This window comes from Coregonus clupeaformis, chromosome 21, assembly GCF_020615455.1.
Source record: "Coregonus clupeaformis isolate EN_2021a chromosome 21, ASM2061545v1, whole genome shotgun sequence".
Classification (NCBI taxonomy): Eukaryota; Metazoa; Chordata; class Actinopteri; order Salmoniformes; family Salmonidae; genus Coregonus; species Coregonus clupeaformis.
In genome coordinates this window covers 15,125,843-15,132,918 of record NC_059212.1, presented here as the reverse complement: position 1 = coordinate 15,132,918, position 7,076 = coordinate 15,125,843, and positions in this window count along the sequence as shown.

Sequence of the window (7,076 nt, the reverse complement as noted above, 5' to 3'; positions counted from 1 at the left end):
CCATGCAAGATCTCACCTCGTGGAGTTGCAATGATCATGAGAACGGTGAGGAATCAGCCCAGAACTACACGGGAGGATCTTGTCAATGATCTCAAGGCAGCTGGGACCATAGTCACCAAGAAAACAATTGGTAACACACTACGCCGTGAAGGACTGAAATCCTGCAGCGCCCGCAAGGTCCCCCTGCTCAAGAAAGCACATATACATGCCTGTCTGAAGTTTGCCAATGAACATCTGAATGATTCAGAGGAGAACTGGGTGAAAGTGTTGTGGTCAGATGATACCAAAATGGAGCTCTTTGGCATCAACTCAACTCGCCGTGTTTGGAGGAGGAGGAATGCTGCCTATGACCCCAAGAACACCATCCCCACCATCAAACATGGAGATGGAAACATTATGCTTTTGGGGTGTTTTTCTGCTAAGGGGACAGGACAACTTCACCGCATCAAAGGGACGATGGACGGGGCCATGTACCGTCAAATCTTGGGTGAGAACCTCCTTCCCTCAGCCAGGGCATTGAAAATGGGTCGTGGATGGGTATTATCCAGCATGACAATGACCCAAAACACACGGCCAAGGCAATAAAGGAGTTGCTCAAGAAGAAGCACATTAAGGTCCTGGAGTTGCCTAGCCAGTCTCCAGACCTTAATCCCATATAAAATCTGTGGAGGGAGCTGAAGGTTCGAGTTGCCAAACGTCAGCCTCGAAACCTTAATGACTCGGAGAAGATCTGCAAAGAGGAGTGGGACAAAATCCCTCCTGAGATGTGTGCAACAAGAAACGTCTGACCTCTGTGATTGCCAACAAGGGTTTTGCCACCAAGTACTAAGTCATGTTTTGCAGAGGGGTCAAATACTTATTTCCCTCATTAAAATGCAAATCAATTTCTAACATTTTTGACATGCGTTTTTCTGGATTTTTTTGTTGTTATTCTGTCTCTCACTGTTCAAATAAACCTACCATTAAAATTATAGACTGATCATTTCTTTGTCAGTGGGCAAACGTACAAAATCAGCAGGGGATCAAATACTTTTTTCCCTCACTGTAGACGTAGCTACTGTAGAGTTAATCCTTGGCCTTTCCCTTGAAACGTTTACATATGGGGACAGACAAAATGCCACTGAAAGAGGTAGCTAATGTAGATCAGAGTTTACCGGGCAATTTACAGGTAACTGCCAAAACTTTAGTCAATGAGGGATACAAAGTATATTGAAAGCAGGTGCTTCCACACAGGTGTGGTTCCTGAGTTAATTAAGCAATTGACATCCCATCATGATTAGGGAAATGTAAAAAAATGCGCAGTTTCTCATTATTTTGGCTACCATGGCTAGAAGATGGCTCAGTGACTTTAAATGGACTACTATGGCTCAGTGGCTTTTAAAGAGGGGTCTCAAAGGAGCATAGGGGTTTTAAAGTGTATGTGTGTCAGTCACCAGATATTAACCCAATTGAATATTTATGGTAGATTCTGGAGTGGCGCCTGAGACAGTGTTTTCATCAACAATGCACCAAATAATGGAATTTCTCATGGAAGAATGGTGTCACATCCCTCTAATAGAGTTCCAGACACTTGTAGAATCTATGCCAAATCGGATTGAAGCTGATCTGGCAGCTCATGGTGGCCCAATGCCCTATTAAGACACTTTATGTTTGTGTTTCCTTTATTTTGGTAGATCTATCTGTATGTAGATCTATCTGTTTGTAGATCTATCTGTATGTATTTTGGTACTCTCCTTGGATCTAATGGTCTATGTTATGGGCTGTTTTTGTAGACATGTTTTTTTCTATAGAGGAGGTCTTGGCCCATAGCTTGTTACAGTATCTGTTTGCGCTACATGTTTTGGTACCAGCTAGTGAAGTGAATGGATAGAGCAGGCTTGTGTCATTGAGCCAATTGCTATGCAAAATATAGTAACATTTCCTTCAACAGGAACCAACTAACCCTTAGAGCTGGGGTTGGTTATCCTGCACTTCGACAAAAACATTCAGCCTCCGATTGTGGCACTCTATGTGTGAAGCTAAATGGGAGTCAGTAAGGGCTGCCCCAGGGTTCCTGTCTGGAAGCTGCTTTCCACTGGCCTAGGGTTATTGCAGTTCAGCTGAAGTTGAGCCCAAAAAGACAATTCTCATAGATGGGTTAGCTGACAACATCACGAAAACGATGCACACGTGCAATGGGGCAGAAGTCAGTGAGTTGTTATGATTCTGGGTGGCCAGATAGCTACCAACAATGACAAGAAACTGCCATGTGGGGAATCGTAAATGACTAATTTCAGCTAGTTTAATCTTGTTCTTGATACCATGTCTTATTTTGAGGTGTTTTGACTGATTTAATGGCAACGCTAATATGGATACAATTACCTAGCTAGCTAACCAACAACTGGAACAATGTATTTGAGACAACAAGTGCTCATTGTGCAAATGTATTTATGTTTTCAATAAACATTGCAGACTAAATATAGTTTACATGTTGTCAACAATCTAAGCCAACCACGTTTGTTTTGCCCCATATTTACGCACACATTGGTTTTGTTGCTAAACAACCAACCCGTCTATAGAAGGCCTCATAGATAAGTCAAATTTGGAAATTGCAAATAATACATCACCTTTGTACACAAAACATCCATTAAATTAATCAAGTAATTGTCTTATAGGCAGATTTTTTTTTTTATCACTCACAGCTAACGATGTTCACTTTTTATATGAATCCACTATCTGTCACGTTTCTGGATGACGTCGTCGCTGCTTGCACTGCTCCAGTGAGCGCTGAGTGTAAATAGCTCTCTAAAACCGGATCTAGAAAGATAGCAACAACCATGAAACAGTGTATGCGAACGTGAGTAGATTACATTGAAAACAACGGTTGACCATCTTAGACGCCAGTTCATATATAGCTCAGTGGGGCTGCCCCCTGTTCACCCCCCTAAAAAGGGGGGTAGGGGGGGGATCAATCATGGCTGCCCTCTTTCCAGTGCTTTAAGCCAGGGGAGGGGAATTGTTAGAGTACGAACAGGTCACAGAGGAAGAGGTAACTGACACACACTGAAGGGAATGTGGTGTGTATATGTTTGTCTAAAATGGGCCAAAGGAAATTATATAGGAAACTTCATGAATTGCATTGTCTTCATATTTCATTCTGTGATCGTCAGTTGTCTGCACAAGACATGTCTCAAGTAGCAAAGGGAGCTTCCTGGGACACATGACTGGAAATTGAAGCATACTGTAGCTTTTATACAAATGGAATATATAATGTATATACCATAACAAAGTGATTACACTGTAAAGTCACAGTCTAATGTAACTATCTGCTCTAGGTAGGCAGTAATTATTAGCCTTGAGGCTTTAGTCGAAGGGGCCAACTACACTGAACAAAAATATAAATGCAACATGCAACAATTTCAAAGATTTTACTCAGTTACAGTTCATATAAGGAAATCAGTCAATTGAAATAAATTCATTAGCCCCTAATCTATGGATTTCACATGACTGGGAATACAGAAATGCATCTATTGGTCACAGATAACTATTTTTAAAAAGTAGGATTAGAAAACCTGTCAGTATCTGGTGTGACCACCATTTGCCTCATGCAGCGCGACACATCTCCTTTGCATAGAGTTGATCAGGTTGTTGATTGTGGCCTTTGGAATGTTGTTCCACTCCTCTTCAATGGCTGTGCGAAGTTGCTGGATATAGGCTGGAACTGGAACACGCTATCATACACCTCGATCCAGAGCATCCCAAACATGCTAAATGGGTGACATGTCTGGTGAGTATGCAGGCCATGGAAGAACTGGGACATTTTCAGCTTCCAGGAATTGTGTACAGATCCTTGCGACATGGGGCTGTGCATTATCATGCTGAAACAAGAGGTGATGGTGGCAGATGAATGGCACGACAATGGGCCTGACGATCTCGTCACGGTATCTCTGTGCATTCAAATTGCCATTGATAAAATGCAATTGTGTTCATTGACTGTAGCTTATGCCTGCCCATACCATAACCCCACTGCCACCATGGGGCACTCTGTTCACAACGTTGACATCAGCAAACCGCTCGCCCACACAACGCCATACACACTGTCTGCCATCTGCCCGGTGCAGTTGAAATTGGGATTCATCCATGAAGAGCACACTTCTCCAGCGTGCCAGTGGCCATAGAAGGTGAGCATTTGCCCACTGAAGTTGGTTAGGATGCCGAACTGCAGTTAGGTCAAGACCCTGGTGAGGATGACGAGCACGCAGATGAGCTTCCCTGAGACGGTTTCTGGCAGTTTGTGCAGAAGTTATTTGGTTGTGCAAACCCACAGTTTCATCATCTGTCCGGGTGGCTGGTCTCAGACGATCCCACAGGTGAAGAAGCTGGATGTGGAGGTCCTGGGCTGGCATTGTTACACATGGTCTGCGGTTGTGAGGCCGGTTGGACGTACTGCCAAATTCTCTAAAACAACTTTGGAGGTGGCTTATGGTAGAGAAATTAACATTAAAATATCTGGCAATAGCTCTGGTGGACATTTCTGCAGTCACCATGCCAATTGCACGCTCCCTCAACTTGAGACAGCTGTGGCATTGTGTTGTGTGAGATAACTGCACATTTTAGAGTGGCCTTTCCACAGCACAAGGTGCACCTGTGTAATGATCATGCTGTTTAATCAGCTTCTTAATTTGCCACAACTGTCAGGTGGATGGATTATCTTGGCAAAGGAGAAATGCTCACTAACAGGGATGTAAACAAATTTGTGCACAAAATTTGAGACATAAGCTTTTTGTGCGTATGGAACATTTCTGGGATCTTTTATTTCAGCTCATGAAACAAGGGACCAACACTTTATATGTAGCGTTTATATTTCTGTTCAGTGTAAATCAGAGTGTTATAACTAGCTAGCTACAATGCACCCTCAATCTGAGCAGTATAGCTAGCTACAATGTACACTCAATCTGCGCACTGTAGCTAGCTAGCTACAATGTACCCTCGATCTGAGCGCTAGCTAGCTACAATGTACCTTCAATCTGAGCATTATAGCTAGCTACAATGTGAGCACTAGCTAGCTGTCTACAATGCACACTCTATTGCCTGTAGAGGCCTCAGCAGGGTCCCTGTGTCATGACTGTTATGACAGTTTCATCTGCTTCAACCTCTGCTAAGACATACCCAGAAATGACTAAGTGCCAAAACAAAGCAATTTCCTGATAAAACTATTCCTTTACCGTGGTTACCTCACTCATTATCCTCTCTTTCTTCCTTAGTTTCTGTTTCTCTCTGTCAGTGATGTGTGCATGCATTGGCTCCATATAGGGAACTAACGCAGAGATGTGTAGTTTCTAGAGGCATTATCATCACTGCACTTCCTTATATGGGTGCTGAAGGCACTGTGGCTAAGTATAAAGACCTCGGGTCCGTGCCCCACATTTGTGACCCTCCGGAATTGAGGAGCACTGGGTGAGGTTCATCTAAGTGTTCTTACCTATTTTGTATTTGTGTGTTGTAGATTTAACAAGGCACATTGTTTGCCCCCATGACAAGGGTGCTCTTTGTAAGTTTGTTTTCAGCGTTTGTTGAATTGGAACATGTGCTGTGCCAATGGTCTGTGGTGTAGGGTGGCAACTGGGGAGCCAAAGCCAGCCAGGAGAGAATCTCTTCCACAATCCTCTGCACTTTTCCTGCCATGTCGTTGATACTGTGCCTCATCCAAGATTTGTATTATTTTCCACAATTGTTTTCCAACATGATATTTGCACAAAACTCTAGATTTGATGAAATTAGATTGTAAGTCAATTTATATTCGCCTTAATATATTGTGGGGCAAAATGTTGTATAAATACAACTCTCATTAGAGATGTTTTTCACCCTTTTTTATTCCACTATTCTATTTATCTTTAGTCTAACTCTTGCATTGTTTAAAACCATTATTTGTCTGTTATGTTAGAAAAGTGTCTGAAGAAATCATTGCTTTACATGGAATTCCTTCAAGCAGCCATCAACATTGCCATATTCCTGGTCAGACTTCTGTTTTATCCATGTCTATTTATGTACTTTTTTCACATCTACAATCAACAATCTATCAAAGATCCTGTATACATATGTATGTACACTCCCCTACGTATTTATTTGGACAGTGAAGACACTTTTTTTAAAATGTGGCTCTATACACATTTTGGATTTGAGATCTAATGTTTCATATGAGGCGACAGTACAGAATGTCCCATTTTATTTGAGGGTATTTTCATACATATCTGTTTTACCGTTTAGAAATGAAAGCACTTGATGTATCTAGTCCCCCCCCCCACATTTTTTGTCTTGCCCATTCACCCTCTGAATGGCACACATACACAATCCATGTCTCAATTGTCTCAAGGCTTAAAAATCCTTCTTTAACCTGTCTCCTCCCCTTCATCTACACTGATTGAAGTGGATTTAACAAGTGACATCAACAAGGGATCATAGCTTTCACCAGGATTCACCTGGCCAGTCTATGTCATGGAGCAGGTGTCCTTAATGTTTTGTAGTGTATTAAATTAGTAAGTTATTTCAAAAGTCAACCATCCTCCAGGAGAGCTAATGGGTGTGCAGGCCTTTATTCCAGTCGCCCTCTAACAAACCACATTTTAGAAAGCTTGATGTAGTCCTTTTGTGCTTGGAATATGGGACCAAATACTAAACGTTTGACTACATTTAATACACTATAAGTGAATTTGTACAAATACTTATTAGTCTTTAAATGTGGGGGACTAGATACACAAAGTGCATATACTGTATTTCTAAACACTAAAACAGAGTTGGAGTCATTGCAGCTAAAGGTGGCACAACCAATTATTGAGTGTAAGGGGGCAATTACATTTTCACAGAGGGGCATTGGGTGTTGCATAACTTTGTTTATTAAATAAATGAAATAAGTATGTAATTGTTGTGTTATTTGTTCACTCAGGTTCCCTTTATCTAATAGTAGGTTTTGGTTGAAGATCTGATAACATTCAGTATCAAAAATATGCAAAAGTAGAGAACATTTGAAAGGGGACAAATACTTTTTCACTTTTTTATTTGATTGCTTTTCCCTGATGACGATATTATGCATCCCTATT